Below are 15647 nucleotides of genomic sequence, written 5' to 3' on the forward strand. Positions count from 1 at the left end.
CCATCTCATCCCATCCCTCCCTCCAGGGCCCAGGTACATGGCAGATCTGCCTTCGCGCTGGCTAGGGCACAGAGCAGGTGGTGGGAGGGGGGACTGTGTTGAAAGACTGAGTCACACACCTAGCCCAGGAGACAGGTCATGGCTGTGTCACCCGACTTGGAACAGCCTAACACAAAGCAGAACCAAGAGCACCCTAGAAGTAAGGAAACACGTGCAGGGCTTTGCAGGCAGGCTGGAGCGACTCAGGCACTTATGCAGGTCTGTAAAGGCCCTTTCCAGCCAGCAAACTTGAACTGGACTTAGTGTGCGTTTCAGTTGTGGAGGGGAGTTGAGGTGGCCTTACCCGGCTTGCAAAATGGCACAAGCACTTCTTTGCTGGGAGGCGGGACAGGCGTTTGCGTAGGAAGCTGCCTCCTTTCACACTAGATGGCGCAGGGCGCCGTGTCAGCTCACACAACCACCCCCACGACAGTATTCTGTCGAGATCCCCAGCAACTCAAAGCCTTAGAGCCACCACCGCAGCACAGAATAGAACAAATTATGAAGATCCCGGCTACTAAGTGACGCTGCTGTGACAAACAAGACAGTCTGTAAGAACAAAGAATATCCTTTATTATACTGCTGTAGCTAGGAAACAACAGACCTGTTTTGGAGTGCATAAACCCTCCCCTTCAGGTTCCTACAAATCTTCTCACTAAAAAAAAAACCCAAACCCTTGCATTTCTAAAACTCCATTTTCCCAGTTATGTCTTCTGGCCTGATAAAATACATTGCCTTTTCCCATGCCCATTGTCTTGTTGATAGTGGTAACTTGGCTCATGAACAATTATAGCACCTCTACTACAGTAACAACGTTAAACTCCATAACTCAGCAGCTGCTAGGCAGGCATCGCAATGCTGGAAGCTTTGCAGCCTTCAGAAATAGTTCTCAAATAATCCTGTGCAAAAATCTCCAGAAACAGGAGAGAATGTGATGGTGGGAAAAGGAATATACGTGCCAGGTAGATGCCCAGTGCTCAGAGCTGTTTTGGCAATCACATACTTAGTGTTCACAAACTTACACAGCATTACCCTAAGCCTGTAACCTGCCGCTTGACCTGATCCAAACCTGCCCTTTTTCCCCAGTTTGCCAAAGGATTGTGAGCAAATCTGACTGGGGCAACAGAGAATTTTTCTCTCAGTGGCACTGTAAAAAGAGCTTGGCTTACTTGTTTGTAATTATGGGGATACCCCCTCAGAGGCTCTCAGAATTGACATCACAGCACTTAAAGGGTGTTCATGCAGAAGTCGCTGCAGTTTTTCTGTGGTTTTGGTTGGGTTGTTTGCTGTGTAACCATTCCTCTATGTAGCTAATCTATGGTGCTTATAGTGCATGAATAAATCTACCTCACTTCTTCAGAGATGCCAATTTTGCTTTACAGGTGATTGAATCTGCTCTTAAAAATCCCAACCCTTTTCTGTATAGCAAAGGATAAACCAAAGTATGCATTAGGTTGCCAATATATAATCCAAATAACAATTAAAAAGTATGTATTAGCAGTAGGTTCCTTCAAATATCCACTGAGAAGCTAGTAACTGTCATGATCATTAGATTGCTATATTTGTAACTTCTAAAGGAGAAACATAAGGCACAGCTGATTTGGCCAACAATGTGTAGCGCCATCATCACATGACACATGAGGGTGGGCTGGGATAGAAGGCCCTTGTAAAGGAGTATCAGGCTGCCTGTGCAGAGCCAAAATACAAATTCTTGACAAACAATCCAAATTTTAGCAATAGCTACAAATAGTATAGAGCAGAGGAAAGAGGAGTGAATGAGTATAATAACACCATTAGATGGTTCTTCAGTGTCATGTTGTGCTGTTCTCCTAAAAGAAAAATGTCTAATGGAGTAGATCCTAGAGGAACAAAACAGTTACGCAGCAAATATGGCTCCTATTCTTTAGGTGTCAACATTAGATTCATCCACTGTAGCGGTGGATGTCAGACCCTACTATACACAGTCCATTGGGAGGGAAGTAATCACAGTACAGCACACAAAGACAACAAGATGGCAAATTTGATGTAAATTTCATTAAAAAGCATACAAGCCTGGTGGCAATCTTCCGGTTTTCCTAGGACAAGCTTCGATATCTCTATTAATTCTAACAACAATAAATGGAGAACACTTAACTGCGGAAAAAAGCGCTTTATTTTCACAATTTGCAATAGAGCAAAAAGATAATTTGGGAAATAGACAAAGTGACATGTTTAGCCAAGTCTCCCTGAAAAAGGAGAATTCATCATCCCACTATCACAGGTAATTATTCAGGACCACATTTTTCCAACTTCGTACATCATCTCTGGAATGTGCAGAGGTTCAAGATACATGTGTGCCAGTGCAGTGGGGTCTGGTAAAACTGCAGTCACGCACCACAAGCCTCTATCCGTCCAGGCAGCGCGAACTTGCCTACAGCTGCCGGCTGGAGCTTCAGCTTTAGGGTCACTTGCAGAAGCCCGCTTCGCATTAGCTCTCCACACCCATCCAATTGCACCACACAGGCAAAGTCAACTTCGCTCCCTACGCTACACCAAACTTGTACCTGTCCAAACAACAACTGTCCAACATCTACCTTCAAACCATCCACGGTTCGTCCTCTCACACTAAACTGCTTCCCTACTCGCTCTACGCCACCTCCTGGACCAGCCTTCACAAAGGAATCCGCTCGTCCTGCAAGAATGCTCCAACATCAGACAACGCCAACGTGAACACTTCCACAACAACACTCCAGCGTCAGACAGCTCCTGCATGAAAAACCTCGCTCTCTCCTTAAGAGCCCACCCTACGCTACCCGACGACCAACACACACTGGCCTCACCAAAGCCAAACACTACAACAACTAGTGCCAAGTTAAAATCGCATCTGCAGCGCAATGTCGTAGGTGTGAGCTAAGGCACAAGCGGGCTTGAAAGTTGCAGAGTGTACCCCCTATGGTGCACAATGGCATTTTCTTGGGGAATCGGTGCTCTCCCTGGACAAGTGGAGAAGCAGCAGCTGTTGAAAGGAAACGTGGCAATGGTTCTCCAGGTCTCCCAAGCTGAGGCTAACAAATTTTACCTGTGCTGTGCCCCAGGATCTGCTTGTCCACTTGCTCCTCTAACCAGTCAGGTGCTGCAGGAGAGACAGAAAGAGAGGGAGAAATCTTTAGGACAGGATTAACGACCTCAACATCCCTGTCCCCAAGCCTCCAGACATCCGAGGAGGCCTCATCAGGGTTTTCTCAATTTCCCCACTTTCCTGGCAGACGTGACTGCACAGTTTTCTGTCCTCAATATCTCCTTGACCCACCTGATATGCTTCAAGGTTCCGAACCCTGCATCCCTTCCTCGAGGTACCTCAGCAATTCCCTTAGAAACCACACCTCAGTGCCACCCCTCCCTCAACTACCTCAGCGATTCCTGACAAAGCCCCCCCCCGGTCCCATCCCCTCCCCAAGGTACCTCAGTGTTCCTGGCTGAAGCCTCTGTGCTGTCGTCCCCTCCCTGAGGTATATCAGGCGTCCTACCTGAAGCTAACTCTTCACTCACAGGTCCAGGGCCGTGCAATTCTTTCTTCCTCCCTCTTGACTCGCAGGTCCAGCGCCGTCCTCTTCTTTCTTCCTCCCTCTTGACTCGCAGGTCCATCGCCGTCTTCTTCTTTCTTCCTCACCTTTGACACTCAGGCCCAGCGCCGCCCTCTTCTTTCTTCCTCCCTCTTGACTCGCAGGTCCATCGCCGTCTTCTTCTTTCTTCCTCACCTTTGACACTCAGGCCCAGCGCCGTCCTCTTCTTTCTTCCTCCCTCTTGACTCGCAGGTCCAGCGCCGTCCTCTTCTTTCTTCCTCCCTCGTGACTCGCAGATCCAGCGCCGTCCTCTTCTTTCTTCCTCACCCTTGACTCGCAGGTCCAGCGCCGTCCTCTTCTTTCTTGCTCCCTCTTGACTCGCAGGTCCAGCGCCGTCCTCTTCTTTCTTCCTCACGCTTGACTCGCAGGTCCAGCGCCGCCCTCTTCTTTCTTCCTCCCTCTTGACTCGCAGGCCCATCGCCGTCTTCTTCTTTCTTCCCCACCTTTGACACTCAGGCCCAGCGCCGTCCTCTTCTTTCTTCCTCCCTCTTGACTCGCAGGTCCAGCGCCGTCCTCTTCTTTCTTTCTCACCCTTGACTCGCAGATCCAGCGTCGTCCTCTTCTTTCTTCCTCCCTCTTGACTCGCAGGTCCAGCGCCGTCCTCTTCTTTCTTGCTCCCTCTTGACTCGCAGGCCCAGCGCCGTCCTCTTCTTTCTTCCTCCCTCTTGACTCGCAGGTCGAGCGCCGTCCTCTTCTTTCTTCCTCCCTCTTGACTCGCAGGTCCAGCGCCGTCCTCTTCTTTCTTCCTCACCCTTGACTCGCAGGTCCAGCGCCGTCCTCTTCTTTCTTCCTCACCCTTGTCTCGCAGATCCAGCGTCGTCCTCTTCTTTCTTCCTCACCCTTGACTCACAGGTCCAGCGCCGTCCTCTTCTTTCTTCCTCCCTCTTCACTGGCAGGCCCAGCGCCGTCCTCTTCTTTCTTCCTCCCTCTCGACTCGCAGGTCCAGCACCGTCCTCTTATTTCTTCCTCACCCTTGACTCGCAGGTCCAGCGCCGTCCTCTTCTGCCTTGCTTTCTTCTTTGCGAGCTGCTCTACCCCAAGAGAGACAAACACACGACTGAGCCACACCAACCCAGGGCACCTACAGCCAGGTGGGGGCTGAGGCTGGGCGCTGACACCGCCCCGCACCCCACAGCAAGGCCACCTTGCCTTCTTGCCCCCTGGCCCCTGCACAGCCCTTGCCACCAGCTCCGTCCCTTCGCAACAGCACAGCTGCCTGGCAGCTGCCCTGCAAAGACTTTCTTTGCCAGTTGGCCCCTGGCACTCAGTGCAACAACCGCACCAACTTCAAGACCCCGGCGAGACCAGAGCTGGCGGGCCCTCGCCCAGGCGGGATCCTCTTCCCCCACCTTTAGCTGACCCTTTCTGGGGGCTGGATGACAGAGGGAATCTCCCGAGAGATGTCCGCCCCCCTCCCCGACCCACTCGGGGGCCCAAAAGCCCGCCTCCCCTGCTCCCAGACCACCCCACCTCCCCAACCCCAGCCAACAGACCCTGCTCCCAGCTTACCAGCAGCCGCGGCTGAAGCCCTGGCTCGGGCCGGCGGACGCCACCTTGGCCGCGGAGGTCTGGGCCTCTGGGCACAGTTTCTAGGGGTGGAAGGGAGGGAGCAGCCCCAGGAAAAAGCTTCTGCCCTCCTTAGAGGGTTCTCCTCCTGGCCCGCTTGCTACAACAGCCCCAAGGGCAAAGCAGGGGACTTTCCTCACCCCAACTTACAGGGCTGTCCCCGCGGCTCCGTCCAGCAAAGGGCACCCCGCCTCTCTCTGGGGAGCAGTGGCGCCCCACGGCATGCACCCCGATGACGGGGCTGCCAGGCTGGCTGGCTGGCCAACACGGCATGAAGCCGCCAGGCAGAGCGCCAAACCCTCACAGCAGGGTCGGCTCGGGGGCTCCAAAGGCTCCGCAGCTCCCATCCAGGAGAGCCTTGCGGCACAAAGCCCGCTTCCAGGGGGCCAGCAGCGGGGCACCAGGGCCCTGGGTCCTCAGCCCTGGCTACAGGGAGCTCGAGGGGCTGCTGGCACAAAACGGCTCCCCCAAAATGCACGAGCATCAGCAAACACACTCTCTCAGCAGCACACAAGGCAGCCAAACAGCCAGCCAGCCAGCCAGCGGAGCCTGGTGGCCAAAGGCCAGAAGAGCAGGCACCCCAGCCCCGCTTACGGGGCGGCTGCTCAGCTCCAGGGAAGCAGGAGGCCCACAAGGGCCAGGGATGCTCGTGCCCCACCTGAGCCCTGATTACAGGGAGGTGCCTGTGCCCAAAGGGATGTTCCCTCCTCCCTGGCTCCGCCGGCCCATCTTCCTCCTCCCTCTTGACTCGCAGGTCCAGCGCCGTCCTCTTCTGCCTTGCTTTCTTCTTTGCGAGCTGCTCTACCCCAAGAGAGACAAACACACGACTGAGCGACACCAACCCAGGGCACCTACAGCCAGGTGGGGGCTGAGGCTGGGCGCTGACACCGCCCCGCACCCCACAGCAAGGCCACCTTGCCTTCTTGCCCCCTGGCCCCTGCACAGCCCTTGCCACCAGCTCCGTCCCTTCGCAACAGCACAGCTGCCTGGCAGCTGCCCTGCAAAGACTTTCTTTGCCAGTTGGCCCCTGGCACTCAGTGCAACAACCGCACCAACTTCAAGACCCCGGCGAGACCAGAGCTGGCGGGCCCTCGCCCAGGCGGGATCCTCTTCCCCCACCTTTAGCTGACCCTTTCTGGGGGCTGGATGACAGAGGGAATCTCCCGAGAGATGTCCGCCCCCCTCCCCGACCCACTCGGGGGCCCAAAAGCCCGCCTCCCCTGCTCCCAGACCACCCCACCTCCCCAACCCCAGCCAACAGACCCTGCTCCCAGCTTACCAGCAGCCGCGGCTGAAGCCCTGGCTCGGGCCGGCGGACGCCACCTTGGCCGCGGAGGTCTGGGCCTCTGGGCACAGTTTCTAGGGGTGGAAGGGAGGGAGCAGCCCCAGGAAAAAGCTTCTGCCCTCCTTAGAGGGTTCTCCTCCTGGCCCGCTTGCTACAACAGCCCCAAGGGCAAAGCAGGGGACTTTCCTCACCCCAACTTACAGGGCTGTCCCCGCGGCTCCGTCCAGCAAAGGGCACCCCGCCTCTCTCTGGGGAGCAGTGGCGCCCCACGGCATGCACCCCGATGACGGGGCTGCCAGGCTGGCTGGCTGGCCAACACGGCATGAAGCCGCCAGGCAGAGCGCCAAACCCTCACAGCAGGGTCGGCTCGGGGGCTCCAAAGGCTCCGCAGCTCCCATCCAGGAGAGCCTTGCGGCACAAAGCCCGCTTCCAGGGGGCCAGCAGCGGGGCACCAGGGCCCTGGGTCCTCAGCCCTGGCTACAGGGAGCTCGAGGGGCTGCTGGCACAAAACGGCTCCCCCAAAATGCACGAGCATCAGCAAACACACTCTCTCAGCAGCACACAAGGCAGCCAAACAGCCAGCCAGCCAGCCAGCGGAGCCTGGTGGCCAAAGGCCAGAAGAGCAGGCACCCCAGCCCCGCTTACGGGGCGGCTGCTCAGCTCCAGGGAAGCAGGAGGCCCACAAGGGCCAGGGATGCTCGTGCCCCACCTGAGCCCTGATTACAGGGAGGTGCCTGTGCCCAAAGGGATGTTCCCTCCTCCCTGGCTCCGCCGGCCCATCTTCCTCCTCCCTCTTGACTCGCAGGTCCAGCACCGTCCTCTTCTGCCTTGCTTTCTTCTTTGCGAGCTGCTCCATCCCAAGAGAGACAAACGGACGACTGAGCGACGCCAACCCCAGGCCCCTACAGCCCCCTGGGGGCTGACGCCGCCCCGCACCCCACAGCAAGGACACCTTGCCTTCTCGGACCCTGCTCCCCATACAGGCCCTCCCCCCAACTCTGCCCCTCTGCTGCAGCAGAGCTTCCCAGCACACCCCTCACAAAGCACTTCTCGCGCTGAACCCCAGCTTCACCTGTTAGAAATTGCCACAGCTCAACACCAACTGCCACGCTCCTTACCTGTGGTTTGCGGAGCTGCAAGCTTGCTGTGCTTCACTCCACTAGCCGTGCACGGCCCTCTTCCGCCCGTCCAGGCAGCGCGAACTTGCCTACAGCTGCCGGCTGGAGCTTCAGCTTTAGGGTCACTTGCAGAAGCCCGCTTCGCATTAGCTCTCCACACCCATCCAATTGCACCACACAGGCAAAGTCAACTTCGCTCCCTACGCTACACCAAACTTGTACCTGTCCAAACAACAACTGTCCAACATCTACCTTCAAACCATCCACGGTTCGTCCTCTCACACTAAACTGCTTCCCTACTCGCTCTACGCCACCTCCTGGACCAGCCTTCACAAAGGAATCCGCTCGTCCTGCAAGAATGCTCCAACATCAGACAACGCCAACGTGAACACTTCCACAACAACACTCCAGCGTCAGACAGCTCCTGCATGAAAAACCTCGCTCTCTCCTTAAGAGCCCACCCTACGCTACCCGACGACCAACACACACTGGCCTCACCAAAGCCAAACACTACAACAACTAGTGCCAAGTTAAAATCGCATCTGCAGCGCAATGTCGTAGGTGTGAGCTAAGGCACAAGCGGGCTTGAAAGTTGCAGAGTGTACCCCCTATGGTGCACAATGGCATTTTCTTGGGGAATCGGTGCTCTCCCTGGACAAGTGGAGAAGCAGCGGCTGTTGAAAGGAAACGTGGCAATGGTTCTCCAGGTCTCCCAAGCTGAGGCTAACAAATTTTACCTGTGCTGTGCCCCAGGATCTGCTTGTCCACTTGCTCCTCTAACCAGTCAGGTGCTGCAGGAGAGACAGAAAGAGAGGGAGAAATCTTTAGGACAGGATTAACGACCTCAACATCCCTGTCCCCAAGCCTCCAGACATCCGAGGAGGCCTCATCAGGGTTTTCTCAATTTCCCCACTTTCCTGGGAGGCATGACTGCACAGTTTTCTGTCCTCAATATCTCCTTGACCCACCTGATATGCTTCAAGGTTCCGAACCCTGCATCCCTTCCTCGAGGTACCTCAGCAATTCCCTTAGAAACCACACCTCAGTGCCACCCCTCCCTCAACTACCTCAGCGATTCCTGACAAAGCCCCCCCCCGGTCCCATCCCCTCCCCAAGGTACCTCAGTGTTCCTGGCTGAAGCCTCTGTGCTGTCGTCCCCTCCCTGAGGTATATCAGGCGTCCTACCTGAAGCTAACTCTTCACTCACAGGTCCAGGGCCGTGCAATTCTTTCTTCCTCCCTCTTGACTCGCAGGTCCAGCGCCGTCCTCTTCTTTCTTGCTCCCTCTTGACTCGCAGGCCCAGCGCCGTCCTCTTCTTTCTTCCTCCCTCTTGACTCGCAGGTCCAGCACCCGTCTTCTTCTTTCTTCCTCACCTTTGACACTCAGGCCCAGCGCCGTCATCTTCTTTCTTCCTCCCTCTTGACTCGCAGGTCCAGCGCCGTCCTCTTCTTTCTTCCTCCCTCTTGACTCGCAGGTCCAGCGCCGTCCTCTTCTTTCTTCCACCCTCTTGACTCGCAGGTCCAGCGCCGTCCTCTTCTTTCTTCCTCCCTCTTGACTCGCAGGTCCAGCGCCGTTCTCTTCTTTCTTCCTCCCTCTTGACTCGCAGGTCCATCGCCGTCCTCTTCTTTCTTCCTCCCTCTTGACTCGCAGGTCCAGCGCCGTCCTCTTCTTTCTTCCTCACCCTTGACTCGCAGGTCCAGCGCCGTCCTCTTCTTTCTTCCTCACCCTTGTCTCGCAGATCCAGCGTCGTCCTCTTCTTTCTTCCTCACCCTTGACTCACAGGTCCAGCGCCGTCCTCTTCTTTCTTCCTCCCTCTTCACTGGCAGGTCCAGCGCCATCCTCTTCTTTCTTCCTCACCTTTGACACTCAGGCCCAGCGCCGTCCTCTTCTTTCTTCCACCCTCATGACTCGCAGGTCGAGTGCCGTCCTCTTCTTTCTTCCTCCCTCTTGACTCGCAGGTCCAGCGCCGTCCTCTTCTTTCTTCCTCCCTCTTGACTTGCACGTCCGGCACCGTCCTCTTCTTTCTTCCTCACCCTTGACTCGCAGGTCCAGCGCCGTCCTCTTCTTTCTTCCTCACCCTTGACTCGCAGGTCCAGCGCCGTCCTCTTCTTTCTTGCTCCCTCTTGACTCGCACGTCCAGCGCCGTCCTGTTCTTTCTTCCTCCCTCTTGACTCGCAGGTCCAGCACCGTCCTCTTCTTTCTTTCTCCCTCTTGACTCGCAGGTCCAGCGCCGTCCTCTTCTTTCTTCCTCCCTCTTGACTCGCAGGTCCAGCGCCGTCCTCTTCTTTCTTCCTCCCTCTTGACTCGCAGGTCCAGCGCCGTCCTCTTCTTTCTTCCTCCCTCTCGACTCGCAGGTCCAGCACCGTCCTCTTATTTCTTCCTCACCCTTGACTCGCAGGTCCAGCGCCGTCCTCTTCTGCCTTGCTTTCTTCTTTGCGAGCTGCTCTACCCCAAGAGAGACAAACACACGACTGAGCGACACCAACCCAGGGCACCTACAGCCAGGTGGGGGCTGAGGCTGGGCGCTGACACTGCCCTGCACCCCACAGCAAGGCCACCTTGCCTTCTTGCCCCCTGGCCCCTGCACAGCCCTTGCCACCAGCTCCGTCCCTTCGCAACAGCACAGCTGCCTGGCAGCTGCCCTGCAAAGACTTTCTTTGCCAGTTGGCCCCTGGCACTCAGTGCAACAACCGCACCAACTTCAAGACCCCGGCGAGACCAGAGCTGGCGGGCCCTCGCCCAGGCGGGATCCTCTTCCCCCACCTTTAGCTGACCCTTTCTGGGGCTGGATGACAGAGGGAATCTCCCGAGAGATGTCCGCCCCCCTCCCCGACCCACTCAGGGGCCAAAAGCCCGCCTCCCCTGCTCCCAGACCACCCCACCTCCCCAACCCCAGCCAACAGACCCTGCTCCCAGCTTACCAGCAGCCGCGGCTGAAGCCCTGGCTCGGGCCGGCGGACGCCACCTTGGCCGCGGAGGTCTGGGCCTCTGGGCACAGTTTCTAGGGGTGGAAGGGAGGGAGCAGCCCCAGGAAAAAGCTTCTGCCCTCCTTAGAGGGTTCTCCTCCTGGCCCGCTTGCTACAACAGCCCCAAGGGCAAAGCAGGGGACTTTCCTCACCCCAACTTACAGGGCTGTCCCCGCGGCTCCGTCCAGCAAAGGGCACCCCGCCTCTCTCTGGGGAGCAGTGGCGCCCCACGGCATGCACCCCGATGACGGGGCTGCCAGGCTGGCTGGCTGGCCAACACGGCATGAAGCCGCCAGGCAGAGCGCCAAACCCTCACAGCAGGGTCGGCTCGGGGGCTCCAAAGGCTCCGCAGCTCCCATCCAGGAGAGCCTTGCGGCACAAAGCCCGCTTCCAGGGGGCCAGCAGCGGGGCACCAGGGCCCTGGGTCCTCAGCCCTGGCTACAGGGAGCTCGAGGGGCTGCTGGCACAAAACGGCTCCCCCAAAATGCACGAGCATCAGCAAACACACTCTCTCAGCAGCACACAAGGCAGCCAAACAGCCAGCCAGCCAGCCAGCGGAGCCTGGTGGCCAAAGGCCAGAAGAGCAGGCACCCCAGCCCCGCTTACGGGGCGGCTGCTCAGCTCCAGGGAAGCAGGAGGCCCACAAGGGCCAGGGATGCTCGTGCCCCACCTGAGCCCTGATTACAGGGAGGTGCCTGTGCCCAAAGGGATGTTCCCTCCTCCCTGGCTCCGCCGGCCCATCTTCCTCCTCCCTCTTGACTCGCAGGTCCAGCGCCGTCCTCTTCTGCCTTGCTTTCTTCTTTGCGAGCTGCTCCATCCCAAGAGAGACAAACGGACGACTGAGCGACGCCAACCCCAGGCCCCTACAGCCCCCTGGGGGCTGACGCCGCCCCGCACCCCACAGCAAGGACACCTTGCCTTCTCGGACCCTGCTCCCCATACAGGCCCTCCCCCCAACTCTGCCCCTCTGCTGCAGCAGAGCTTCCCAGCACACCCCTCACAAAGCACTTCTCGCGCTGAACCCCAGCTTCACCTGTTAGAAATTGCCACAGCTCAACACCAACTGCCACGCTCCTTACCTGTGGTTTGCGGAGCTGCAAGCTTGCTGTGCTTCACTCCACTAGCCGTGCACGGCCCTCTTCCGCCCGTCCAGGCAGCGCGAACTTGCCTACAGCTGCCGGCTGGAGCTTCAGCTTTAGGGTCACTTGCAGAAGCCCGCTTCGCATTAGCTCTCCACACCCATCCAATTGCACCACACAGGCAAAGTCAACTTCGCTCCCTACGCTACACCAAACTTGTACCTGTCCAAACAACAACTGTCCAACATCTACCTTCAAACCATCCACGGTTCGTCCTCTCACACTAAACTGCTTCCCTACTCGCTCTACGCCACCTCCTGGACCAGCCTTCACAAAGGAATCCGCTCGTCCTGCAAGAATGCTCCAACATCAGACAACGCCAACGTGAACACTTCCACAACAACACTCCAGCGTCAGACAGCTCCTGCATGAAAAACCTCGCTCTCTCCTTAAGAGCCCACCCTACGCTACCCGACGACCAACACACACTGGCCTCACCAAAGCCAAACACTACAACAACTAGTGCCAAGTTAAAATCGCATCTGCAGTGCAATGTCGTAGGTGTGAGCTAAGGCACAAGCGGGCTTGAAAGTTGCAGAGTGTACCCCCTATGGTGCACAATGGCATTTTCTTGGGGAATCGGTGCTCTCCCTGGACAAGTGGAGAAGCAGCGGCTGTTGAAAGGAAACGTGGCAATGGTTCTCCAGGTCTCCCAAGCTGAGGCTAACAAATTTTACCTGTGCTGTGCCCCAGGATCTGCTTGTCCACTTGCTCCTCTAACCAGTCAGGTGCTGCAGGAGAGACAGAAAGAGAGGGAGAAATCTTTAGGACAGGATTAACGACCTCAACATCCCTGTCCCCAAGCCTCCAGACATCCGAGGAGGCCTCATCAGGGTTTTCTCAATTTCCCCACTTTCCTGGGAGGCATGACTGCACAGTTTTCTGTCCTCAACATCTCCTTGACCCACCTGATATGCTTCAAGGTTCCGAACCCTGCATCCCTTCCTCGAGGTACCTCAGCAATTCCCTTAGAAACCACACCTCAGTGCCACCCCTCCCTCAACTACCTCAGCGATTCCCGACAAAGCCCCCCCCCGGTCCCATCCCCTCCCCAAGGTACCTCAGTGTTACTGGCAGAAGCCTCTGTGCTGTCGTCCCCTCGCTCAGGTATATCAGGCTTGCTAGCTGAAGCTAACTCTTCACTCACAGGTCCAGGGCCGTGCAATTCTTTCTTCCTCCCTCTTGACTTGCATGTCCGGCACCGTCCTCTTCTTTCTTCCTCTCTCTTGACTCGCAGGTCCAGCGCCGTCCCCTTCTTTCTTCCTCCCTCTTGACTCTCAGGTCCAGTGCCGTTGTCTTCTTTCTTCCTCACCCTTGACTCGCAGGCCCAGCGTTGTCCTCTTCTTTCTTCCTCACCCTTGACTCACAGGTCCACCGCCTTCCTCTTCTTTCTTCCTCACCCTTGACTCGCAGGTCCAGCGCCGTCCTCTTCTTTCTTCCTCCCTCTTGACTCGCAGGTCCAGCGTCGTCCTCTTCTTTCTTCCTCCCTCTTCACTCGCAGGTCCACCGCCGTCCTCTTCTTTCTTCCTCCCTCTTGACTCGCAGGTCCAGCACTGTCCTCTTCTTTCTTCCTCACCCTTGACTCTCAGGTCCAGTTCCGTTGTCTTCTTTCTTCCTCACCCTTGACTCGCAGGTCCAGCGCCGTCCTCTTCTTTCTTGCTCCCTCTTGACTCGCAGGCCCAGCGCCGTCCTCTTCTTTCTTCCTCACCCTTGACTCGCAGGTCCAGCACCGTCCTCTTCTTTCTTCCTCACCCTTGACTCGCAGGTCCAGCGCCGTCCTCTTCTGCCTTGCTTTCTTCTTTGCGAGCTGCTCTACCCCAAGAGAGACAAACACACGACTGAGCGACACCAACCCAGGGCACCTACAGCCAGGTGGGGGCTGAGGCTGGGCGCTGACACCGCCCCGCACCCCACAGCAAGGCCACCTTGCCTTCTTGCCCCCTGGCCCCTGCACAGCCCTTGCCACCAGCTCCGTCCCTTCGCAACAGCACAGCTGCCTGGCAGCTGCCCTGCAAAGACTTTCTTTGCCAGTTGGCCCCTGGCACTCAGTGCAACAACCGCACCAACTTCAAGACCCCGGCGAGACCAGAGCTGGCGGGCCCTCGCCCAGGCGGGATCCTCTTCCCCCACCTTTAGCTGACCCTTTCTGGGGGCTGGATGACAGAGGGAATCTCCCGAGAGATGTCCGCCCCCCTCCCCGACCCACTCGGGGGCCCAAAAGCCCGCCTCCCCTGCTCCCAGACCACCCCACCTCCCCAACCCCAGCCAACAGACCCTGCTCCCAGCTTACCAGCAGCCGCGGCTGAAGCCCTGGCTCGGGCCGGCGGACGCCACCTTGGCCGCGGAGGTCTGGGCCTCTGGGCACAGTTTCTAGGGGTGGAAGGGAGGGAGCAGCCCCAGGAAAAAGCTTCTGCCCTCCTTAGAGGGTTCTCCTCCTGGCCCGCTTGCTACAACAGCCCCAAGGGCAAAGCAGGGGACTTTCCTCACCCCAACTTACAGGGCTGTCCCCGCGGCTCCGTCCAGCAAAGGGCACCCCGCCTCTCTCTGGGGAGCAGTGGCGCCCCACGGCATGCACCCCGATGACGGGGCTGCCAGGCTGGCTGGCTGGCCAACACGGCATGAAGCCGCCAGGCAGAGCGCCAAACCCTCACAGCAGGGTCGGCTCGGGGGCTCCAAAGGCTCCGCAGCTCCCATCCAGGAGAGCCTTGCGGCACAAAGCCCGCTTCCAGGGGGCCAGCAGCGGGGCACCAGGGCCCTGGGTCCTCAGCCCTGGCTACAGGGAGCTCGAGGGGCTGCTGGCACAAAACGGCTCCCCCAAAATGCACGAGCATCAGCAAACACGCTCTCTCAGCAGCACACAAGGCAGCCAAACAGCCAGCCAGCCAGCCAGCGGAGCCTGGTGGCCAAAGGCCAGAAGAGCAGGCACCCCAGCCCCGCTTACGGGGCGGCTGCTCAGCTCCAGGGAAGCAGGAGGCCCACAAGGGCCAGGGATGCTCGTGCCCCACCTGAGCCCTGATTACAGGGAGGTGCCTGTGCCCAAAGGGATGTTCCCTCCTCCCTGGCTCCGCCAGCCCATCTTCCTCCTCCCGCTTGACTCGCAGGTCCAGCGCCATCCTCTTCTTTCCTCCTCCCTCTTGACTCGCAGTTCCAGCGCCGTCCTCTTCTTTCTTCCTCACCCTTGACTCGTAGGTCCAGCGCCGTCCTCTTCTTTCTTCCTCCCTCTTGACTCGCAGGTCCAGCACTGTCCTCTTCTTTCTTTCTCCCTCTTGACTCGCAGGTCCAGCGCCGTCCTCTTCTTTCTTCCTCCCTCTTGACTCGCAGGTCCAGCGCCGTCCTCTTCTTTCTTGCTCACCCTTGACTCGCAGGTCCAGCGCCGTCCTCTTCTGCCTTGCTTTCTTCTTTGCGAGCTGCTCTACCCCAAGAGAGACACACGACTGAGCGACACCAACTCAGGGCACCTACAGCCAGGTGGGGGCTGAGGCTGGGCGCTGACACCGCCCCGCACCCCACAGCAAGGCCACCTTGCCTTCTTGCTCCCTGGCCCCTGCACAGCCCTTGCCACCAGCTCCGTCCCTTCGCAACAGCACAGCTGCCTGGCAGCTGCCCTGCAAAGACTTTCTTTGCCAGTTGGCCCCTGGCACTCAGTGCAACAACCGCACCAACTTCAAGACCCCGGCGAGACCAGAGCTGGCGGGCCCTCGCCCAGGCGGGATCCTCTTCCCCCACCTTTAGCTGACCCTTTCTGGGGGCTGGATGACAGAGGGAATCTCCCGAGAGATGTCCGCCCCCCTCCCCGACCCACTCGGGGGCCCAAAAGCCCGCCTCCCCTGCTCCCAGACCACCCCACCTCCCCAACCCCAGCCAACAGACCCTGCTCCCAGCTTACCAGCAGCCGCGGCTGAAGCCCTGGCTCGGGCCGGCGGACGCCACCT

The 15647-nt window shown here is 58.1% G+C and overlaps 3 long non-coding RNA genes across 3 annotated transcripts; all 3 read right to left on the reverse strand.

Annotated features, from left to right (window-relative positions):
- Window positions 1-4632: 4632 nt before the first annotated feature.
- Window positions 4633-7307, reverse strand: LOC122152943. Its single transcript, XR_006164942.1, has 3 exons — window positions 6487-7307; window positions 5151-6008; window positions 4633-4672 (listed from the first exon to the last, which is right to left on the reverse strand). It is a non-coding gene; the product is annotated as an uncharacterized LOC122152943 (long non-coding RNA).
- Window positions 7308-10015: 2708 nt separating this feature from the next.
- On the reverse strand, window positions 10016-12189 carry LOC122153087. The gene is made up of 3 exons (XR_006164982.1): window positions 11656-12189; window positions 10532-11384; window positions 10016-10055 (listed from the first exon to the last, which is right to left on the reverse strand). It is a non-coding gene; the product is annotated as an uncharacterized LOC122153087 (long non-coding RNA).
- Window positions 12190-12209: 20 nt separating this feature from the next.
- LOC122153095 lies at window positions 12210-12895 on the reverse strand. Its single transcript, XR_006164983.1, has 3 exons — window positions 12776-12895; window positions 12393-12446; window positions 12210-12306 (listed from the first exon to the last, which is right to left on the reverse strand). It is a non-coding gene; the product is annotated as an uncharacterized LOC122153095 (long non-coding RNA).
- Between the last annotated feature and the right edge of the window lie 2752 nt (window positions 12896-15647).

Source organism: Tyto alba, unplaced genomic scaffold, assembly GCF_018691265.1.
Source record: "Tyto alba isolate M040663 unplaced genomic scaffold, T.alba_DEE_v4.0 Super-Scaffold_1, whole genome shotgun sequence".
Taxonomy (NCBI): Eukaryota; Metazoa; Chordata; class Aves; order Strigiformes; family Tytonidae; genus Tyto; species Tyto alba.